The 25,376-nt window shown below is 37.9% G+C and overlaps 1 protein-coding gene across 2 annotated transcripts in view; it reads right to left on the minus strand.

Annotated features, from left to right (window-relative positions):
* The window catches only part of sema4ba (sema domain, immunoglobulin domain (Ig), transmembrane domain (TM) and short cytoplasmic domain, (semaphorin) 4Ba), a 173,993-nt gene that overhangs the window by 120,219 nt on the left and 28,398 nt on the right, over positions 1 to 25,376 (minus strand). The window contains exons 2-3 of one of the 2 annotated variants that reach the window (XM_053678047.1): positions 11,822 to 11,873; positions 10,792 to 11,703 (exon numbers count right to left, since the gene is read on the minus strand). The exons of the other annotated variant lie outside the window; for it this stretch is intronic. The gene's annotated coding sequence lies outside the window, so the exon portion shown is untranslated. The remainder of the gene's footprint in view (positions 1 to 10,791; positions 11,704 to 11,821; positions 11,874 to 25,376) is intronic. 2 annotated transcript variants of the gene reach the window in all.

Genomic DNA, 25,376 nt, shown 5'->3' on the forward strand with positions numbered 1-25,376 from the left:
ATCAAGCATCTGTGGGATATGCTGGACAAAGTCTAATCCATGGAGGCCCAATCTTGCAACTTACTAGGATCTGCTGCTAAAATCCTGATGCCAGACACCAAAGCACACCTTCAAAAGTCTTGTGGAATCCATGCCTCAACTGTTCAGAGCAGTTTTGGCTGCAGAAAGGGGACCTACACAATATTAGGCAAGTATTAGCCAGGTGGTTTTAACGTTATGACCGACTGGTCTGTGTTTTTATTCATTCATTCATTTATATATATATATATATATATATATATATATATATATATATATATATATATATATATATATATATATATATATATATATATATATATATATATATATATATATATATACACACACACACACACACATATACATATACACACACACGAAAAAGCACTGATAATTAAACTATAGTCTTAAATTAATAATAAAATCTCCCTTTCACTGCATCTTATGCTTTGTTTCTCACTGCCTTTAAGCATATTGTTCTACTTGCGTTTACTTTGATCATACCGTTTTAATTAGACATTACAGATCTTACTCCCACTGTGCATCACCGCGTCTACACTGTAATTGAGTAGCAATGCGGCCTCGTTACTAACAGATTACTCCCGTAATAATAAACAACAGAAGTTACACTGTACCATGCAAAGACAGCATATAATGACAATAAACTTGAATTAAAGAAACTCGCACCAGTTTCCCCAACCCCTTGCACAGTGGAGCTTTGGATATAAACAAGTTTTACCTCGTGCATCACTGTCGTGTGTCCGTGCTACACAAGCTCCACTTTGCAACGTTTGATCTTATTCGCTGTGTTCGATATAAAATGCTCCTCTGTCTTAGAGGACCGTCATTGGACGATTACGCCTCTGTCTGATGGTGACTGAGGTCATGTTGAACATAAAAGTTAACTGTGACAAACAGTAAACTAAAGAAATTCATTTACATTGACGCTGGGTATCTACTAAAGCTAGCAGCATTGTATTACGTGCTTTTCATGTCATGAAGCGGCTTATGCTTACAGTTAGCAAAAAATCGCTAGTGTTCCATTTGAGATATTGCCTTTCTAAAAATCATACACTAGACGGTAGTGTGCAAACTGCATACTCTAAGTGTATAGTACGTCATTTGTAAAATCTATAATTTTTTTTGTGAATTTTTTTAAACAAAAGATCAAAAAGTAAAGAAATTTTTTTTCACAGCCTTTTTTGCTCATATTTACCAAGGGTGCCAATAATAGTGGAGGGCACTGAATATACACAGTTTATCTATCTATCTTTAAATGTGTGTGTGTGTGTGTGTGTGTGTGTGTGTGTGTGTATATATATATATATATATATATATATATATATATATATATATATATATATATATATATATATATATATATATATATATATATATATATATATATATATATACACACACACACACACACACACACATACAGTATCTCACAAAAGTGTGTACACCCCTCACATTTTTGTAAATGTACAACTTTACTTCCCTCCGACAGCCACCTTTCCTCACTTGACTTAAACACCGCAACCGACATGCTATGCTCCACCCTAACATCTTCTCTTGACAGCATATGCCCCCTAAGCTCCAGACCTGCTCGCACATCACCCTCTAGTCCTTGGCTCTCAGAAGCTCTGCGTAACAACCGGGCCAAAGAGCATCTGAAAGGAAATGGCGCAAATCAAACAACCCAATTGACCTAACCAATTACCAGACACTTCTCTCTTCTTTTTCCAATAGCATCTCCATTGCTAAAGCCACATTCTACCAAGAGAAGATTGGTAGTTCTCCCAACACCCGCATTCTTTTCAAAACCTTTTCCTCTCTACTCTGTCCCCCTCCTCCCCCTTCCCCTACTTCTCTCACTGCAGATGACTTTGCCACTTTCTTTACCAACAAGGTTACATCAATCAGGAACCTGTTCTCAACCCCAGACATGCATAGACCAACTCCTCCTCCATGTAACTCCCAACTGAATTCCTTCTTTCCCCTCTCAGAGACTGATGTCTCTGAACTCCCCTTCTCTAGCCGTCCCATAACCTGTCCTCTTGACCCTATCCCTTCTCACCTTCTTCAGTCCATCTCTCCCACACTATTACCTGCACTCACACACACACATCTTTAACACATCGCTCTCTACTGGCACATACCCTACCTCATTTAAGCAAGCCCGGGTTACCCCACTGCTTAAACCATCACTCAACTCTGCTATAGTTCACAACTACAGACCTGTTTCCCTCCTCCCTTTTCTTTCCAAAACTCTTGAAAGAGCCGTTTTTTAATCAACTCTCAAATTTTCTCACCAAGCAGTCTGGCTTCAAGAACAACCACTCCATGGAGTCTGCTCTGCTTTCCGTCACTGAAGCCTTACGACTAGCAAGAGCAACTTCTAGATCATCTGTCCTCATCCTACTTGACCTCTCGGCTGCTTTCAACACTGTGAACCATCAGATCCTCCTGTCAACTCTCTCTAGCCTGGGCATCACTGGAACGGTTCTGCGCTCGGTGGAATCCTATCTCTCTGACAGATCCTTCAAGGTATCATGGAGGGGAGGTATTTCTGAAACTCAGCAACTCACAACTGGCGTTCCACAGGGGTCAGTTCTGGGTCCATTCCTCTTTTCTATCTACACTACATCTCTAGGGCAGGTGATTGAGTCTCATGGCTTCTCATATCATTGCTATGCTGATGACACCCAGCTCCATTTGTCCTTCCAGCCTGACGATCCATCAGTCTCTGCACGAATCTCTGCTTGCCTTTTGGACATCTCAGTCTGGATGAAGGAAAACCATCTTAAGCATAACCTGGCAAAATCTGAGCTTCTCGTGATCCCAGCCTGTCCTTCAATCAACCACAACCTCACTGTACAGCTCGGCTCACTCACACTCATGCCAACCAGGACGGCCAGGAACCTTGGGGTGATTCTTGATGACGGATTGACCTTTACAGACCATATCTCAGCAACTGCAAGGTCCTGTAGGTTCATCCTTCACAACATCAAGAAAATCCGACCCTACATCACCGAACAGGCTACACAGATACTAGTCCAGGCTCTTGTTATCTCTAAACTGGACTACTGCAACTCACTGCTTTCAGGCCTCCCAGCCAGCTTCATCAAACCCCTTGAGATGATTCAGAATGCTGCAGTGCACCTCATCTTCAACCAGCCCAAAAGAACCCATGTCACACCCCTCTTCATCTCCCTCCACTGGCTTCCTGTAGCTGCCCGCATCAAGTTCAAGGCCTTGATGCTCACCTACAAGACCTTGTCAGGAACAGCACCCTCCTACCTCAACTCTCTCCTGAAGGCCTACGTTCCCTCTCGCAATCTGCGATCGATTAGCAGTTCCAACTCAGCATGGCGCAAGGTCCCTTTCCAGAACCTTCACACTAACTGTTCCTCAGTGGTGGAATGCACTTCCAGTCTCAACCCGGACTGCAGAATCTCTCACCATCTTCAAAAAACAGCTAAAGACCCACCTCTTCCATGAACACCTAACCAACTCATAATAAAAATAAATAAATAAATAAAATATTGCACTTAAACCTCTACTCTGCACTTTGCTTCTTCTGGAATTCAATTAATGGATCTTGTATGGTAGCACTACTTGTACTGTTCTCTGCTTGATATATCATTTTGCTTGTATCTTTCTCATTTGTAAGTCGCTTTGGATAAAAGCATCTGCTAAGTGAATAAATGAATAAAATGTAAATGTAAATATTTGATTATATCTTTTTATGTGACAACACTAAAGAAATGACACTTTGCCACAATGTAAAGTAGTGAGTGTACAGCTTGTATAACAGTGTGAATTTGCTGTCCCCTCAAAATAACTCAATACACAGACATTACTGTCTAAACCGCTGGCAACAAACGTGAGTATACCCCTAAGTGGAAATGTCCAAATTGGGCCCAAAAGTGTCAATATTTTGTCCACCATTATTTTCCAGCACTGCCTTAACCCTCTTGGGCATGGAGTTCACCAGAGCTTCACAGGTTGCCACTGGAGTCCTCTTCCACTCCTCCATGATGACATCGCGGAGCTGGTGGATGTTGGAGACATTGTGCTCCTCCACCTTCCATTTGAGAATGCCCCACAGATGCTCAATAGGGTTTAGGTCTGGAGACATGCTTGGCCAGTCCATCACCTTCACCCTCAGCTTCTTTAGCAAGGAAGTGGTCATCTTGGAGGTGTGTTTGGGGTCATTATCATGCTGGAATACTGCATACTGATCATGCTGTGCTTCAGTATGTCACAGTACGTGTTGGCATTCATGGTTCCCTCAGTGAACTGTAGCTCCCCAGTGCCGGCAGCACTCATGCAGCCCCAGACCATTACACTCCCACCACCATGCTTGACTGTAGGCAAGACACACTTGTCTTTGTACTCCTCACCTGGTTGCCACCACACACACTTGACACCATCTGAACCAAATAAGTTTATCTTGGTCTCATCAGACCACAGGACATGGGTCCAGTAATCCATGTCTTCAGCAAACTGTTTGCGGGCTTTCTTGTGCATCATCTTTAGAAGATGCTTCCTTCTGGGATGTCAGCCATGCAGACCAATTTGATGCAGTGTGCAGCGTATGGTCTGAGCACTGACAGGCTGACCCCCCACCCCTTCAACCTCTGCAGCAATGCGGGCACCACTCGTACGTCTATTTCCCAAAGACAACCTCTGGATATGATGCTGAGCATGTGCACTCAACTTCTTTGGTCGACCATGGCGAGGCCTGTTCTGAGTGAAACCGGTCCTGTTAAACCACTGTATGGTCTTGGCCACCGTGCTGCAGTTCAGTGTCAGGGTTTGGAAATCTTCTTATAGCCTAGGCCATCTTTATGTAGAGCAACAATTCTTTTTCAGATCCTCAGAGAGTTCTTTGCCATGAGGTGCCATGTTGAACTTCCAGTGACCAGTATAAGGGAGTGTGAGAGCGATGGCACCAAATTTAACACACCTGCTCCCCATTCACACCTGAGACCTTGTAACACTGACAAGTCACATGAAACCGGGGAGGGAAAATGGCTAATTGGGCCCAATTTGGACATTTACACTTAGGGGTGTACTCACCTTTGTTGCCAGGAGTTTAGACATTAATGGCTATGTGTTGAGTTATTTTGAGGGGACAGCAAATTTACACTGTTACACAAGCTGTACACTCACTACTTCACATTGTAGCAAAGTGTCATTTCTTCAGAGTTCTCACATGAAAAGATATAACCAAATATTTACAAAAATGTGAGTGTACTCACTTTTGTGAGATACTGTATCTATCTATCCATCTATCTATCTATTTTTTAAAAACACTATTAAAACTAAAGGAATTATTGTAACTTACCACAATTCTGAAATTGAAACTTGGAATCGCTGACACTTGCCAGTGGATGACGTGTCATATTCCAGAACAAACTACACATCTTATAACCTCACATAACCAAATTGTGTGAGATAAAAAGGGTTTCCATTTGAAAAACAAACCACAATTTAAAGATTCAGAGTTGTGTACAAGTGTGTTTTATTATCTGATTTCACAACTCTCCCACATTTATCAGGCCACCCCACCCAAATCACCAGACAAACTTTTTTTTCTGGTTTCTGGTCTTTTCTGCCAATATTCTCTATTTTGAATGACTTGTCTTTCTCAATAATAATCTTTTGCATCTCAGGTGCATGAAAAGTTCCCTCAAATGTTTTTACCATCATACAGTAGGTAGTCAACCAGAATGTCTATTACCGCTGCGTATACCACCACAGCAAGGTCACTCACTGTGGTAAATACAAACCAGTCACATATGACAGTCATTCGTGAAATTACCACCAGGTTGTGTAAAGGGACAGTTTGTAAAACGACTGGGAGGGTGACATGGAGATCAAATAAAATAATAAATTACTAGAAATAAATATGTAACATTATCATTTCATTTTTGTTATTTTGTCAGATAAAAAATCAGCAGTGACTGATTTCACATTATTGTTATTTTCAAAGCCTATCAGAACAATGTACTCGAACTGGAGCAAAAGGAAAAAAAATTACAGTTTTTGCTTGTACTCTCTCTCTCTCTCTCTCTGTCTATATATATATATATATATATATATATATATATATATATATATATATATATATATATATATATATATATATATATATATATATACATACATATATATATATATATACACACACACATATATATATATACACACACACATATATATATATACATATACACACACACACACACACACACACACACACAAAGGTGTTTGTCCACCTTGAGGTGGATGCATTACAATTGCAAAGACCACATCAGCTTCCACTTCTGTCAGCCAAGAAGCAGAATCTGAGGTTTTCATACTCACCAGTACTAGACAGACAGTTTAAGACTGGAGAAAAAAACAGGTCCTTTTTACATCAACTGTCCAGTTTGGGAGCCTGTGACCATGATAGCCTCAGATTCCTGTTCTTGGCTGACAGGAGTAGAACCCAATGTGGTCTTCCACTTTTATAGCCCATCCACCTTAAGGTTCAATGTTTTGTGCATGCCGAGATACCTTTCTGCTCACCGAGGCTCTAAAGAGTGATTGTTTAAATTTCTATATCCTTTCTGGCAGCTCGAACCAATCTGGCCAATTTCTTTTGACCTCTATCGACAAAGTGTTTACCCCACCAAACTGTCACTCATTCAATGTGTTTTGTTTTTCACACAATTCGGTGTAAACTCTAGAGACTGTTATGTGTGAAATTCCCAGATCTATCCAGCAGTTTCTGAAATACTCAAACCATCCCATCTGGCACCAACAACCATGTCACAGAGCTCACTTTTCCCCCCATTCTGATGTTTGATGTGAATATTAACTGATGCTTTTGGCCTGTATCTGAATAATTTTATGCATTGTGCTGCTGCCACACAATTGGCTGACTGCATAACTGCACAAATGAGCAGATGTACAGGTATTCCTATGAAAGTGGATGGCATAACATGGACCATGATCACAGCTACAGTGGCTGTGTTCAAAAGAAATGAAACTAGAATTAAAATCGGATTCAAGTAGTTTGCAAAATGGTTCCCAATTCTCTTTAATATTCATTTTTTGCTAAGAAAATTAGACAGTGAGCAAAGTATACGGTATATCTTAGCTAAATAAGGCCAACAGTGCTCATAATGGTGATTTGTTGGAGGGAAACACTCTATAGGTGGGCTGAAAAGTGGAACTTTCTCCTGGCATGCACAGAAAATCCAGATAGGTGATTCAATTCCAGAATTAAAAATTAATGACACAAAGCCATATACACTGTATTCAAGCCTGAAATTAAAATTTCCTCTTACCCAGTCAGATATTACTTTACTCAATTCCAAAGAACAAATTTCCTCTTTCTTGCAGAACGCAAGGGGCAAATACCTACCGGCAAATGGTCACTGCACAATTGAACAGACAATGGCAAAACAGTCAACCCTTAAAAGTCACTTCCTAAAAGCAAGTGATCCTGATCAACCTAATTGAGACAGGGAGGAACATGTTGAGATCACAGAGACATATGATCCTAGTCCAACTGCAAAGAAGTACATTCTGATACATTTAATAAATTTGAGAATATGCACTGCAAGGTAACATTTGGGTGCTTCTTTAAATACATTTCAGTCTAGTTAAAACAAAGATAAATAAAATGTTATTAGCAGTCATAAAGTAATATTTTTCGTTAGCAGAAAGTTTTCTTGTCCTCGATTGTTTGTTGCATTCATGGTGCCTGTTGACTATTTTATTTATGTTTATTTAAATGCTTAAAGTATACAAACATGCATCATTCACGGACACTGATGATGGATACCAAAAATTCCTAGCCGGAGAGTCTTGTGGGAATACAAATTTAAAAACATGGTAACTGAGGCTATCACTTTTTGTCTGTGATGGCTCTTGGTGCCCCGGTCCCATTCTTTGAATTATTGGCCATTGTTCATGATCATCAATACTTTACTTAAGTGTAAATGTTTAGTACCTAGGTGTGGACTTTTCTTTATCTCTATGACAATGAAGTTGTCTGAGTTATATAATTATGCTGATTGGATTAGGACTGGTGAAACTCCAGAGCCTGGGGTGGGTTCCTTTGCATACATTGTTTAAGGTCGTCACCTGAGTGCTCTGTCTCCCCCTCTAAGCACTGCCCCCCAAAATGTATTAAAAAAAAAAACTACAATGTATAGCTTATTGCTTTCAGACTTGATGACTGTAGTGCAAGATAGCACGTTCTTACCTGTAGACTGATGCTCCTGGTGTTCTACAATAAATAATCCTGCTGAAGCTTTACCAGAGTTTCCTGGTCTTTGCTTCGGAGTTTCCAACAGTCTGATCTAACAGTATTATCAGAACTATTAGTTTAACTACATTTTCCAGTAGCAAAGCAGTAACTCAAGTATGTCAGTTTGTGGTTTGCATCTTGTATTATATATTACACATGTTTTATGCTAAATATTGGTGGGGACCAGATATCCACACAAGGACAGAGATATGTGACTTTTTGATTTTGTGGTTGGTCCCTACAAGCAATACTGCTCCCCCCTACTAAAACCACAACTACTTTCTTTTTAAAAAAAAAAAAATCTTTAAAAAAAAAAAAAAAGAAGAAAAAAAAAGCCTAAATGTTTCCTTTTGGTTACTGGGTTTTTGGTTAGGGTTATATGAGGCTGTAGCATTAATTGGCCTCAATAATAATTATAATCAGTGGAAGGTTCTTACAAGGAAATTAAGAGAAAATGTGTGTGTGTGTGTGGCTTCAAGTAGAAACTGAGCATCTATTTACTGAAATTGATTTCAGTAACTGATTCCATTAATTATTTCAAAATGTTGCTACCTATACTGCTGCCCACTTCACATGGGTACTAACTGTTCATAAATATTACTTTAATTTATATCTATTGGGGTGTAACTGCAAACATGCAAAATGTCCTCATTATTGACACTCATATCATAGAGTATATCCAATAGGGTTGGCCACAAGGCAAATAAAATTAATGGTAATTTATTTATTTTTTAATTTATTTATTTATTTATTTTTAAGTACATTACTGGATAGGGCTTCTGTAGTTAGTATAATCCAATCCCTAGTACATCAGTGAAGAAATGTTAAAATAATTTCCATTACAGTTGTCTCTAAGGCTACCCATTTAAGTGCATGAATAAAACTAATCCAATTCTGCTCACTTGAAGTTAGAGATTTAATATCAAGTCAAATGCTAAAGGGAAAATTGCTTTTACAAACTGCCAACACTACACAAGTAACGAATACACTGTGGTCTTTAAACCATCATCTTGCTTGGAGGACATGCAAGCAAAAAATACACAGACCATACACATCTCCCGTTTGGTCAATAATATTTACTACATTATAAGCAAATGTTCAAAATCAAATAATATAATGAAAATGAGTAGTAGTAGTAGTAGTAATAATAATAATAATAATAATAATAATAATAGGTAAAAGATGATATTTATTTGCAGTCATTTGTGATGATCACCATACTTGACAAATTCAATAACTCAGTCACACCTAGAACTTTCAGTGACAGAATGAACAAAGACAAGGTTTTTTACCCATGTGTGTTAAATATTCCTGTGTTGTCTTATGTAAACATGCTTATTTATTCATAAAAAATAAATCCCCTCTGACAGTTTATATTTAGCCGCTTAAATAGAAATAACAGATGCATCAAAGAGCAACCAGAAAAAGTAGCTCACTGTCAAAGGAAGTGACAAAGTTAGAAAAGACTATATCCACTATCTATACAATTAAAAATACAGGGAGCCTAGAGCCTTTTTCCACCACACAAAGAATGTGAACCTTTGGCATAAGAAAACTAACACTGATTATTCTTTTGGCACCAGTCCAACATCATACAGTAAGTTCTAGCTATATAGCTTTTGGCCCAAGTAAAGTAACACTGTGGATGCTACACTGCCCACTACAATACATCAAAACTTCTACCATACTGGAAAGGGCCAGATTCAATGTTAAGCCACAACAAGTAGAGGTAAACAGTAGATGCCGAACTGCCCACTGTAATACATCAAAATATCTACCATACAAGAAAGGGTCAAATTCAATCAATTCAATCAATATTATGGACAGTTGCTGGTCTACCCTAAAAAAGTAGCTGTAAATTGTTTTTATTTAACTGCTTTATGTTCAGCTGATTTTCACAAATCGGTGGTATTTTTTGCTCTAGGTTAAATGAACAAACAAACCAAAATAAGACCCCTCAGTCTTTAAGCGTTTTACTGCTATTGACATTTCAATTTTCATTGTTTACTAAAAAGTCAATTAATAACTAAAAAGACTATTCGATTTTTAATCAGTTAACAGGAATATTTACATTTGGGTCCATAAGTATTTGGACTGTGAAAAAGGTTTTGTAATTTTGCCTCTGTACACCACCATAATGGTCCTGAAATTAAGCAATCAAGATGTGACTTAAGTGTAGACATTCCATTCAGTTTTAATTCAGGTGGTTTACCACAAAAAAAATATATATATATATAGCATTCCCATTATCCTGGTACGAGTTAATCTTGGTTTCATCTGTCCAAAGTTGTTCTAGAAGTGAGCAGGCTTTTTTTTTTTTTTAAGATGTTTTCTAGCAGTCTAATCTAGTCTTTCTGTTCTAGAGTGTTACCTGTGGGTTGCATTTTGAAGTAAAACCTCCATATTTACATTCATGAAGGTGTTTATTGGTTGTAGACTGTCAATGATGCACCTACCTCCTCAAGAGTGTTCTTGACTTGGCGATGTATTGTGAAGGGGTTTGTCTTCACCAAGGAAAGAATTCTGCAATCACCCACTTTAGTTGTCTTCCGTGGTCTTCTAAAAATGATTTTTAAAAATTGTGTGGCTGTCCAAATACTTATGACCAGACTGTATTTGTAGACGTTTTAAAGTTGAACGTCAACTGCATAAATTAACAGCACAGGTCTACACAAGTATAGACAATAATTCAAGACAATGATCCAAAGCACAGGAGTAAGTCCACCTCTGAACAGCTCAAAAAAAAGCTAAATTAAAGTTTTGGAGTGGCCTAGTCAAAGTTCTGACTTGAACCGACTTAGATGCTGTGGCAGAACCTTAAACAGGCAATTCATGCTTGAAAAGCAGGAGAAGCGCAGGAGTAGCGCTGGGGTGGGGGGGTTATTAGGGGGAATTAGACTCGACGCCGCTTCAGTGCTGCTCACTTCCGGTGTAAAATTTTTGAGGTGCAGAGCTTACAAACTGCAGTTTTGTCGTCATTCCACACAAGAGACATCATCTTTACACACAGCATGAAATTGATGCGTTTTCCCACCCTCTTTTGATTGACAGGATATAATCGGCCCTGATCATCGGATGTTTTCAAACTATACATCAGTGCATCTCTACTTATTATTATTAGGGCCTGAGCACCGATGGTGAGAGGCCCTATTGGATCTGCTCCGTTTATTAGGGGTCAGCCCATATTGTATCTGTTAGTTTTCCTATTATTAGGGGCCAAGCACCAAAGATGTGTAGGCACCTATTGTATCCGTTAGTTTTCCTATTCTTCTTCTTCTTCCTCAGTGAAAGTCTATGGCAGCCCTATGAATCTTAAGTAGGAAAATGATGAATTTTGTTCAATTCGTAGCAAAATTGGCTCAGATGATCTGTGGACAGAGCAACACAAGTGTGACTTAACAGAATTTTTATTTTCATATTTGTTCGAAAGTTATGATCCAGTATCTGTTAACAGTTTAGCTAATGCTTTTGTGTGCTCATTCTCACCTTGGAAGCTCTCTTCAGCATCAAAATAAACGTGCATTCTCCGTGTGGTGCACTATGATAAACAACAAGCTTCAGTTCAGTTTATTCATTCATTCATGTACATTCTATTTCACCTCTTTGTGTTCTTCAGGCTCCACATTGCGCTCGCTGTGCCTTTGGGGCTTGACCCCATTAATCGTTGTTTGCAGCTATATTATTATTATTCTGCTTCTTCTTCTTCTTCCCTAATAGGAGTCTATGGCAGCCCTATGATCTGTAAGGAGGAAAATGATGAAATTTGGCACAGGCATAGATATGACCATGAGTAGTATCTGGACCAATCATGGGATCTCTAGGACCAACTGTATCGTGCCACCACTAGTTCAAACATTCACTTTTCAAATAGTTATAATTGTTGAACAGTTTGTCCTAGAGAAAAGAAATTTAGTCGAACAGATTTCTCTCCTCATGCTGATCACAATCCATATCTTACATTAAGACTCCATCCATTACAGTAGTCACCACTTTGAAATGTACAGATACACAGTTTTTTCATTACTCATCGTTCAAACAGCTAAACAATTTTTATATTCATACATGTTCAAAAGTTATGATGTCGCAAATTTAACGATGTTGACGCAAAATTGGATCAGAGGCTGTATCTCGGCCATCCTTTGATCAATTGTAATTAAACCTGGTAGGCTTCAGCAGAGCGGCCTGCACCAAAGGTGCAAAGCCCTATTGTTTTGTGTGTGTTTATCATTATTATTTTATTTAGCACTTTCACTAATGTTTGAGGCATTTGTGATGCTTCAATATGAATGAAATTCAGCAGACCTGATATGTTATACCTGGTGAAAATTAAAACATGTAGTAAAAAGACTTGGTTGTGGTTTAGCAGCTCCATAGTGCCCCCGAAAGGTGGAATGGAATTTGATTAATTTTCTCGGAGGAGCAGAAGATTTGGTATGGTTGTTGCACTCATGTACAACAAGTTTCACTTGGTTGTATCTGACTCTGCTCAACAGGAAGTCTGCCATGTTGGCTGGAATGTCGGGTTTTCAAACACGTTGTTTTGAGAGGCTTACAATGGCTGAAAATGCATCAAACTTTACATTTCTATTAGGTCAATTTTTCACTTGATATTGTCGTTTAGGATAGGTGTGCTGCCTGAGCTCCATAGCGCTACCAAGGTTTTGAACGCAAATTTGACACCCTTGTAGTGCATGAAAATCAGGGAAATTTGGCATACTCATCACACTTTGCCCAAATTTTATAATCCTTTGGTCATTTCTTTTAGGTTTTGGCCAGTTGACTCCATAGTGCCCCCAAAATTTCTGAATGAGTTTATTGTTGTGGTTGTCACAAAGTCCGTCTGATATTTACTAATTTTGGTGCTGACATCGTCTACATCATGTCGGACATATTTCCCATTGTCTTGTATTAGCTCCGCCCAACAGTAAGTCAGCCATTTTGAAAGTTTCGTGTTTCTTTGTATAATTTTAACAAACTCTTTTGTACTCCTTCTACAAAGATAAGTAGATTCACTTGAAATTTAAGTATTATTAACTCCAGACATATGTGATTATAAATTGTGAGGGAATAGTAGATATCTTAAATGAGGATGGAATGGTGGGCAATAGATTTGCTTGACACACAACACTAAATCTGATTCAAAGGTTTTAATGGTAAGGAGACAGTTGGTCATGAAATTTGGCATGAGCATGAATGTCGTCATTGAACAAATTTTTAGCAGTGGTTTGAGTGACTCCTTCCAACAGAAAGTTGGCCAATTTTGGAATTTGTGCATTTTTTCCATACTTTTCAGAAACTCTTTCATACTCCTCCTAGAGAGTTCAGCGGATTTCCTTTAAATTTTGTTGGAATAAACTTCAGATATGTGAGATTATAAATTGCCAAGGAATTGTGGGTTTCTCAAATGAGGACATAATGGCTGCAAATTGATTTGCATGAGACGCCACACCAAACCAGGAAGTGGACATAACTTAAGGTTTGGTTTGATAAGCCTCAACTTGTGCATGTCTTACTAATGAGTCACTCCTGATTACAGTAACGTGACAATTATGAGTCATCGTTATACAGCCACCTAGACTGAAATATAGGTTCACCAAATAGATTCATGTTGATTTACTAGAGGATTTGTCTGATTTGCTTGAAAAATAGTCACATAAACCTAGCAACAGGTTCAGTGATGTTTGATTAAGGTGTTGTCATTGTTATAAATGATGCCATGCTAAATAGGTGGTGTGAATAATTCTGTGCTGGTTTGAATGATGGGCTTCAAACGTCAAGTAGCTACTCAATAGCAAGTCCTGATTATATCCATTTGAGTTTTGTTTTAGTTTTAGCACCACCTATATGGAAAAGTAAGTGCACTGCACTTTTTACTAGTATGAGGTTTGTTTGATTTACCCGAAATTTGCCAACATCAATGTGTAGACACTATGTGTGAAATTTTCCTGCATGGATGTTAATATGAGGCTAATTTGCAAGGTTCAGTTGGCTTCAAACAGAAAGGGCATGGCATACACATGAAGGCAAATAGAGTTGGAAAGGGAGGTAACATGTAGATGCTTAAAGAGAAAGAGCACAAAGATATATTTTGTAAAACCACTTGCCGTGAGATTGTTGTGAGATCGTGAGCCTATATTTGTAAAGGTGTGGTTGAGGGTAGTAGGCACATTTTCTTTTGTGTTACAGGATGTAATGGCAAACTGTAACTGTGTAAAACTTTGTGCTGTTTTGAAGGAAGAGTCTTACATTAACTTGTATACATTAGGGCTGCACAATTAATCGAATATTGATAGTGATTATGATTTTGACTGTCCACGATTACATGAATGACTGCGATATTGATGTTTAAAGTTCATCCTCCGCTCATAGAAAACTATGCTGCAGATCAAAACAAGCGCTTCCTAAACTTACAGCCAGTCACCATAGAGCGGCGGAGGGATGACGTCATTTTGTAATGCCAAAACCCGGAAACGATGGTATTTTAGTGCTCGATCTGCCAGCTTCGTTGCGAGCTCCAGCGCTTGTGCGAGGGGAAATCATGACATTAACATGTTGCTAAATGGCACTACAGAGGTTGTCGGGGACATTAAACGTCATCACGCCAAACAAGGAAAAACTTTGCAGGTAAACTCTGTAGGGCTCTACAGTGCGACCATTTCACTCGCATTTGCGACTGAAAAGTACTTTGTGCGACTGTGAATAAATATTTATTCTCACAGGTGCGAGTGACCTGTTCGGAGTTGCATGATACAATCAGAATAAAAACTACAGGAAGTCCAAAATGCATCTACACCGAGCAACAGTTACTTTCACACTGCTTTTCATCACCTCAGTCAAACAAACAAGTGTGTAAATACTGCAAAGAAGCCATTATGATGAAAAGAGTAACACTGACATCATCTGCTTCAACTTCCCGATCTCAACAAACCGCCATCTTTCATTGATCCTGCAAAATTACCTGAACCTGCGACTGTGACCTGCTCGTGTAGACACAGCGGCGTTGGGTGGAGTAAATTAATAATAATGCTAAGGCTACAAGGTGGGGTTTAATTCAAACTTCTTTATTAAATACTTCCTCACCAATCATAATCAAGATTAGCAACTGTTCAGTCTGTAAACATACAGTACACTGCTGCTCTCCATTCACTAACTCTAATGGACAGCGCATTCACTTCATTTAAACTGACGGTTGCCAGATATCACTAGAAAAGCCAACTCCAGTTTCCATGTTTTGATTTAATCACCCAAAAAACACAATATTATCAGCAGCTATGGCAACACTGTATTGGGGAACCCATGTAAAACTGATCATACCTTAGATCCTAATATGGATCATTTTTGTGTTAGTCTACTTTTAATTAGGACTCTTTATTGTTTAAGATACTTAAAAATAAATATTTATGCTGTTTATCAATTAACCAACAGCATTTCTCATTGCTATTATTTTAACTCAGTTAACAGTGACCATGAGCAGAGAGCTTACATTTAACTGTTTATGACATAAATTTTTGTAATTAGAAGCACAAGTGTACCTAACAGAAATTGTTACTGTAGAGCCATGAAATTGGTTCTCACAATACCCCCCAAAAAACATGGATGAAGATTCATCCACAGAGTAAATCCGTATTATGGAAAATGTTTTAAATCAAGTTTGTAAAACTTGTCGGAAGCTTGGTGATGGTGACGTTGAAATCGAGCGACCATGGTGTAGTTCGCTTGTAGCATACGGTTAGCTTTTTATTTCTGGCGATTGTATTTAGGCTTCAAACTTCATAAAAGTTGTGTTCATTTGTAAAAATTATCTTGATGCACAGAACATGTTAGTGTTGTAAACTTTTGTTGATCACAGAGCTTATTTTTTGCAATAATTCAAAAGTCTATGTGAAAAACCTATTGGGTTTTTGTCGAGGGAACCGGTGTGATGCTAACTTCTGGGTTGCAGTACAAAATGACGTCATCCCTACGTCACCGCTCTATTGGGTGATTTGGCTGCGTCTCTTCTCCTGTAAACACTGTTATTGCCTTTTCTGCATTGGCATAGGTCCGAATAGTTTTCATTCGGTTGCATATTGTTATATTGGATTGCATATTTTCATTTGGTTGATGGCATTTATATTTTTACTTATCCTATAATTTGGGTACAATTTTATTTATAATTTGCTTCTATGATATGATGCACTTTAAGGACCAGTCTAATTTGATGCAAAGATTTGTACATTAGCAGGAATGTAGCAAAACATGGAGGTGAAAGCAGTGGTCTGTTTATTTAAATGTGAAAGTGCAATAAAAATATATGTTGTCACTAAAATCAATTAATAATCATGATAAATAATCGTGATCTCAATATTGATCAAAATAATCAGGATTATCATTCTGGCCATAATCGTGCAGCCCTAATATACATTGTTGACCATGCTCATTTAGATAGCATGGAATATAATGATGGTAGTGTATATTTTAAAAAGAGTGTAATGCATGCAAATATTGGTCTTTAGCAGATTTGTTGGACATTTATTTAACAAAAAGTAGAGAGACTAATGAATATGTACTTAAAAGAGATAGTTGATTTGTAAATCAAGGTTATTACGGTGGACTCCTTAAGTAATGGCAAACACAAAGCTTTGCTTGGATCTTTGTATTTGCTGTCCGGATGATGTGTGATGAGGATTTTGTGCTTTTAGTTATAGTGCCACCTATATGAAAAATTAGGTGCACTGCAATTTGTAGTAACTTGTTACGAAAGTCATTCCTGGTCACGCACATTCACTTTACCGGAGTATAGTTAAAAATTATTGACATTTCATTTAATGTCATTAATTCACCAAACCTTGTTTCGTCAGCCTCATGTGGAACATACGCTCACCTACAAAAATCTCAAGTATTCCATGTAGTTGGCCCTAAGATCAGCAATTGTGTCACCATGTGTTTGTCAACAAGTGTCTCTGTGCATTTTTGGGTGCGCACAACTTTTACTGTCATGCACACCAATACAAAGTCATGTGTATTCATGTGCGTTCAGCTTTTTTGTTAGGACACACCAGATCAAAATGAGACATCAGAACAAGTTACTGGCAAAGCTCTGATGTCATTAATACATTTCTATAACGCAGCCTTGCCTGCCAAAATATTTAATTCCCTTTTTCTAATATAATAACAAATCTATGAGCAAAAACCTCAGCTTTAGAAGCCTCCAAGGCTTCTAAAGCGATTCTAAGCTCATAAGCATCATGTCGTCCATTTTACCATATCAGTTTAAGCCCGAGTCAGATTCAGAAAATGTGAATGATCAAGCAGAACCAACTTTGCAAACACAACTTGAGCAGAAAGTTTCACAGAGGTAAGGAAAATTCCAACAGCCCACCGATAGGCCGACGTGTTTTTAAGTGCAAAACTATGCTATGTACACAGCCGCTGTGTGTACATAGGTACTCATGTGATACACCATTGGAAAGCTAAGATTCTTGTGATTTGATATACATAAACCGTTTCAAGGTTAGAGCTACAACAACTAATCGATAAAATCGCTAATAATCGATTATGATAATCGTTGTCAACGAATCTCATTATTGATTAGTTGGTCTGTGCGCGGTACGTTTACTCATTACGTTCCTTCTATTCCAAAAACAAGCTTCGGAAAGTAAATATTAAAGTTGTGTCCCAAATGATGTACTATACACTTACACTATGTACTATGTACTATACCGTCTAGTGTATAAATTTTAGAAATATCTCAAATATATTACCGGATTTTTGACTAACCGGAAGGACGCTAGCTAGGAAGGCGCTTCCTAGTCGACGGCGCATTACGTCATACACACGCTAGCATTAGCAGACACCCAGAGTCACAGACAATGACTTTCTTCAGTTTACTGTTTATGTCAACATTACCTTTTATTCCCAACATGACCTCAGTCTCCATCACACGGAGGTGAAATAGTCACGTGACTGAGGAAAAAAGTCCTCTAAGGCAGGGGAGGATTTTATATTAAACACCGCAGAGACCAAACAGTGATGCATGAGCATAAAGTTATGTTTATATCCAAAATGCTCCACTGTGTATAAAGGGCAGGGGAAACTAGTGCAAGTTGCTTAAAAGGTTTAGTTTAATTTAAGTTTATGGTCATTATATGCTGTATTCGCATGCTTGCAGTGTAAATTCTGTTGTTTACTATAACGGAAGTGATGTGTTAGTAACGAGGCCGTGTTGCTGATCTTATGCAGTGTAGACGCACTGATATACAGTGGGCGCGTGAGTAAATTCTGTAATGTCTAATTAAAACACTATGATCACAAGTAAACACAAGTAAAACAATATGTCTAAAGGCAGCGAGTAACAGAAACCACAGGGTGCAGTGAAAGTAAGTTCTTATTATTAATTTAGGACTGCAGTTTAATTCAGTGCTTTTTGTGCATCCATAAAAAAAGTGCATAAATCCTATAAAATAAATTTATTTATTTATTTATTTATTTTATTCATTTATTTTTGTTTATATTGTATACAAGTATTTATGCATTATTTTTTATGGATGCACAAAAAGCACAGAATTAAACTACAGTCCTAAATTAATAATATATATTGTATTGTGTATGTGTGTGTGTGTGTGTGTGTGTGTGGGTAGTGGGTTATTTTCTGTTTGGCCAAACAGTTGTGTAAAGTTTTAGTCTGAAGTTTATATTTGTAACACTCAGTTTGTGGATTTTATTTTAAATATACAAAAAATTGTACTGAAAGTTTGCCCTCCCATACGATTAATCGAAAAAATAAATCGACCAAATAATCGATTATGAAAATAATAGTTAGTTGCAGCCCTATTCAAGATACAATCACAACAGCAGCTTAAATCAACGTCTCTGTCAGACCACCAACATACAAACAAAATCCAGCAACTTAAACTTAAGCTAGCACATTAACAGGTATACAACTGAGCCCTGGGTCACAACACAAAACTCCGCATTTGAACAGTCAATAACAGATATTTTATAAAATAATCAAACATACTTACAGGTTTTGATTCAGAAGCGCAAGATTGTCAGAGCAAAGTAGGAAATCGCCCCACTTTTCAGGAGTAGCCTTCGTGTACAGCCTGCCTTGTACTTGTTAATATAATATTCCCTACTTATGTTCATAATGTATTATTAGGGTTGTTTCTAGTGACATTGAGCAACCACACCACAGACTTGGTGGTCTAGGACTTTGGGTGTGATCATTCCTAATTATGGCATCATGGTAGCTTTAGATCAAAATAGATTATTTTCTTGGGGGATTGAGTAGCTTGCTAATGACACTGCTGTTGCTTTAGGCAACATTTCTTCAGCATTACAATCACCTGGGACAATGATTTCACAAATTCTTGTGGCACTAAATTATCTACTAGCATCTACTTTTCAACATCACATGTGATGCTTGTGCTTCTTGCCAAAGTCTGCATCAGGTCAAAGTATTAGACACATAAACTGGAAAGGCACTTGCAAGATGTCACTGAGAAAGAATAGAATTTTGAAAGAATACTTCTTGGAAGGAATTTTTCACATGAATAGTTGAATTATTTTTTATTGAATATTTTAGTATATTTTTCAACTTAATTCTTCACTGAATTCTCAATTTTATGATTTTTTTGGAGTTTGTCTCCAAATTCAGTTATTTATTCCTAATAGCGTGTTAATTCGTAGTACTCCGAGGACAATTTCAATTTGCATGTTTTCATTGCTCTAGGGAACAATAGATAAAATATGTGGCACATTGAATTAGTTGCTTGCCAATTGTATGGTTGTTCTTGAGTTTTTCCAATAGCCAGTTCATTCTCAAAAATAGAGAATTCAGAGGAAAATTGTCTGTCTGTTTTATTTATATCTATGTATTTCTGTAAATTTGGTTCATTTTCTAGATTTGAATTATGAATTAACACAATATTGCATGGTATAATTGAAACAGTGTAAATTATCTTTTTACATCTTTTTTTGCATCTGGCTAAAAAGTTATTCTGGTATGAAGGACACCACTTTCCACCACCACATCTCCAACTGAACTAGACACATATACCTTGAAGTGTTGCAGAGCCATCACCAAACTCAGTTCCTCCTTCTCACTGGGGGGAATATGCTCTCTGTTGCATAATAATCTTCCTTGAGAAATACACCACCGTGTATTTCACCGCTTGTCTATCAGTACAAGCTGCATCAGCTTGCAGCAGCACAGTACCCATGCCAATCTCACAAGCATCCATTGAGAATTTAAAAGAAGTGTTCAAATCTGGTGCAATCAACACTGGTTCACAGATCAGCATGGCCTTTATTGGTGCAAAAGCCTTTTCAGAGGTGCTGGACCACATTAACTTAACCCCTTTTTTCAGAAGGTTGGTTAGGGCTGCCACCACTGCAGCAAAATTTCACCTACCACCTGTAGAACACACATCTTGTGACCCAAATAGGTTACCTGAGATCTCACGCTTCCTTAAGTTGACAACAAGCTTGGCTTGTTGAAACCTCTGCAGTAACAGCTCTCATTAACAATTGAAAGCTTGCTGTCGCATTTTTCATGCCAATGAGAAGAGCCTTCTAGATTTACAGCGAATCTGGAGTCACAATAGCTAAAATTTCCCTCTTAGACAACTTGTTCACATGCACTACATGGCCACTTTTCCTTTTGGACACCTGACCATCACACCCATATGTGGGCATTCCCAAACCTGTCGCCACAACATTGGAAGCACACAATTTTGTGCACAATGTGAGGTCCATGAAGACATTGTTTGTCAATGTTGGAGTGGAAGAACTTGAGTGGCCTGCACAGAGCCCTGACCTCAACCCCAATGACAAACTTCGGGATCAACTGGAATGAAGACTGCACCCCAGGCCTTCTCACCCAATATCTGACCTTCTAATGTTCTTGTGGCTGAAATGACAAATTACTGCAGCCACTTGCACTTCCACTTTCGCACCGATTATAAAATACTACTACTGACATATAAAGCACTGAATGGGGCAGAGCTTTTTCTTACAAAGCCCCACAGTTATGGAACAGCCTGCCAATTAGTGTTTGTACTATAATTCACAAAGTATTAAAACTGCTTATAACCGTTCAACATCAAATCATTATTCTTCTTTCTGTTGATTTCCTGGAAGGTGTTGAATGTTGCCAATATAATTCATTTTCTGTTTTGGCAAAGAGGAAGTCAGGCATGTTTCCCACCCACAAAACCGTTTGTTCTTCTTCTTCTAGAAACTTCTAATTTGAACCATTGTATTGTCAGACTATGACGAACAAAACATTTATCAGATTTTTAATATTCAACATGTCTGTAACGCATAAACAAATTTGATTGTGAGGTCACCAAAAAACTGCTATCAAATTGATATTCTTTGGAACAAATGCTGATGGGATTGATGACTTCTGGTCTTTCTCTGTTGCTAATATGTGGGACCAGAAGGTGCTTGGCTCCTTATTTGTTGATTGCGGCTAGATTTATCATGAAGGTTCCACATGGGCATTTACAGCAGTCCATAAAATACTTTTCATGCTTTTTTTTTTATTATTAAATTTGGCAGAGTGATAGACAACTGTCTTAGCTGCTCACACAACAATTAAGGTGTATGCCCCTCAAGCACTCTAGCACACTACCAACAAGGCAAAGTTGGATGTATGGTTGCAATAATAACTCCACAACACAGCAGAGAAACAGGATTACACTTTTCTCTGATTTTTTGTGGCATGTCACTTTCAGTGGATACCATGATGTTAAGTTCTGCCTTAGTGCATTTCCACCAGTTTTTCAAAAACAGCTTTTTTTGGCTTTCTCTAAATCAGCAGTCACAAAATTTGTATCACAGCATTGTAAGACCAACCCGAACTTGTTTCTCTGGTTTCCGATATGCAAAACGGTTCGCCCGTAATGTGCCAATGAATTTGATGGAGAAGTCGCCAAACAAGAAGTGAGGGCATATCTCTGCAACAGTGTGACGTATTCAGACCAAACTTCATAGGTGAGTGATAGACCAGGATATAACGACTAAAAGAAGTTGTCTAAATTAACCTTGATGGGGCACTAGTGGTAAAATTAATAAAACTGCTCATAATCTTTGAACTGCTCAACAAAAATTCTTCTTTCTGTTGATTCCCTGGAAGATCCCGAGTGTACCTGATATAAGTCATTTGTGATTTACCAAACCTGAAGTCGGCCATTTTAAAACCTTTTTGCTTCTTGTCCTACAAATCCAATGATCAGAAAATGTGATACTTGGATTTGCATGAAACTTGAAATTCTTATACAGGACACGATTCTGAGGTAATAACCAAAGTTTGGGGTGTGGTCATTCACAGGGGTGGAGCTATGGGGAGATAACAGTTTGCTGATAACCATTAACTACTTTTAGAAACTAGTCTTTAAATAAAATGGAGTGCTCACTCAAACCTGATTGTCATCCCATTGATTGAAATCACCTGACTATAACTTCACTTTCAAATTAAACTGCTAATCCTAGAGGTTCACATGCTTTTGCCATTCACTGATATTTATTGAGGAAACATATCCAATATTACATAAATAACCAAATATAATATGTTTTTAATTGAGTTCTCTTTATCATCTTTTAGGACACTCCATTGTTGAAAATGCTATACAAATAAAATTAAATTTGAATATTTTGTGTAACATTCCCACTCCCAGGCATTTGTATCCTAGACAACAGGCTGTGACCAAAGAAAACTGTCTATCCCACAATTAATCAGGCTAAACATGTGCATAGAAATCATAGAGAAACCTTGCCCTTTAAAGTTATAATGTCACCCTACTTAGGAAAATCATATTAAAAAGCAGCTTTTCTCCCATGATTTAATGTTTTTTTCAACATTATGAGTACTTGTTACATTGTTCAGTGACCGTAACAAAAAAAAGAAAAAAAGAAGAAGAAGAAAAAGAAAAAAAAAACAATTTACAATTGACCACCACCATTTTGAATAATGAGCAGACTCCTACATGTCACACTTTCAGTATAGGGAGATTAAATCACAGTCATTTCACATCTTTGCTGCGAACAGGAAATAACATGTCAGACCACATAGGACCATGTAGAATTGACAAATCAGATTAAGCTTACATTGCTCTTACATACACCATGATTGTGGCAAAAAAAAAAAAATCCAACAGACAACATATGGTTATCTACAGTGCACTAATCTGAAAAGTATCCTAGTCTTTCATTATCTTCTTGTAAAACGAATTAAGCCACTTTAAAAACTCAAATTAAGCTGTAAAACCTATCCAATCCTTTTATGGTGAATGCAGCATGGATCAAATGTGAAATGAAAGCCTTGTAGTGTCTCACCTGCGAAAAGCAGGTGACTTTCACCTGCCAAAAACAAAATTGCCTATGCATATTCTGATAAGGGGCTCTGTCAATGCCATTGAAGCAAGGCGTGTTTCATTATAACAGATAATGCAGAAAGAGTAACACAGATACAGTACAGTTTACGAGAGATCAACTGTAAACAGTATATTGCTGATGCTGATATTTAATATTATATTTAGAAATGTATTATATACATTTAATTTATAAAACATCTGAATTACAAAAACTATGGATCATCAAGCATGTCAAGTGACTTCGTACAGTTTAAGGGGACATTGTTAGAGTTGACTTAAGCACACAGTGAGGATTTAATACGGAAATTGAGGAAATCAGAAATCTCATATGTAATTACAAATGAGGTAATTATGGTGTTAAGCGCTATGCACAAGTTACACAAAAGTTGCGAACATGGGGTCGATGTTGGTTAAAACAGGTGTGTCTCCTTTATGCGTGATTCTGACCTCAGACTAGGGTTGCAGAGGTATACCCGTATTATGGTATACCCTTGTATGAAAATTAACTGTTATCATACCATATACATTTGCTTATCTACGGTATTGACAAAAAAGCAACCAGACAGAGAATCTCACCTGCGCATGCACATCTCCTTTACAAACACATCATGAAACACAACAAACATGTTCGAACATATTCAAGAACACCAGTCCTCCATGGAGATTAAGGGATAGGTCCCATTTATAACTTTAATCCCTAAAGAAAAAAACGTGTGAATGTTTGAACGTTTAAAATCATAAAATGCGCCATCTAAATAATTTTCCACATCCAGGCTACATCTGCATTGTCTGTCTTTTTGGTAACCTCTGACTTGCAAACACACACTAGCCATGCTGCCATCCAAGTTGCGAAATAAATAGGTATATACTGAATGTTCGGCAACCAAAATTATTCCGCCGAAAATAGCAAAAAAAAAGCACTTGAAAAGGCCGAATAAATTTGACCGAACAATGACGTGTTTGATGACGCGGCCAAATAGCCTAGCAACCAGAATGAGATGCGCGAATTTCACGACCTCCACGTCCGGCAGCGCACTTGGAGAGATGAGGGGGCGCACGCGTGCACGATCTACGTGCACGAGTGCTCAGTGAGCAAATGCTCTTCAGATGTTGACAACCGTGACATTGCTTACTGTGGACACATGCTTTTGTTTGTTTTTTCTGTTCCGGAATATTCTGTCACATCGCGAGAAGTAAGGGAGTAGAGTACGGTAGCAGGTGCAGGTAAAAACAATTATTTGAGGGCAGGCAGACAAATCCAAATCGTAATCCAAAAAACGTAGTCAAGACAGTCAAAGGGTCGGGCAATCGGCAAACAGGCATAAACGGGGCAAAGCAGGAATCAAAGTTGCGGTCACAGAAAACAGGGTCAAAACACAAAACAAGAAACATGAACTAGTACTATGGACTGGGGGTGGAAAAACCAGCAGGGACTAAATCTATAGCTTAAATTAACTAAATCTATCAAGGGACATAACAATAACAATGTATCTAACTATACTATATCTACTATAATACTCCGCAAGGTGTACAGGGAAGCAAGCAGTATATATCCCGAATATAATCAGCCGCATATAACCATTTTTTGCACTCTTCTCAATGCACTTTTTAGTGCATATTTTTGTTGTAGGCTTCACAGTGTTACATTCTTTCAGCAGTCAGTTATAGGCCTAAGATAGGCT

The sequence above is a fragment of the Ictalurus punctatus genome, chromosome 4, assembly GCF_001660625.3.
Source record: "Ictalurus punctatus breed USDA103 chromosome 4, Coco_2.0, whole genome shotgun sequence".
In the NCBI taxonomy this organism is placed as follows: Eukaryota; Metazoa; Chordata; class Actinopteri; order Siluriformes; family Ictaluridae; genus Ictalurus; species Ictalurus punctatus.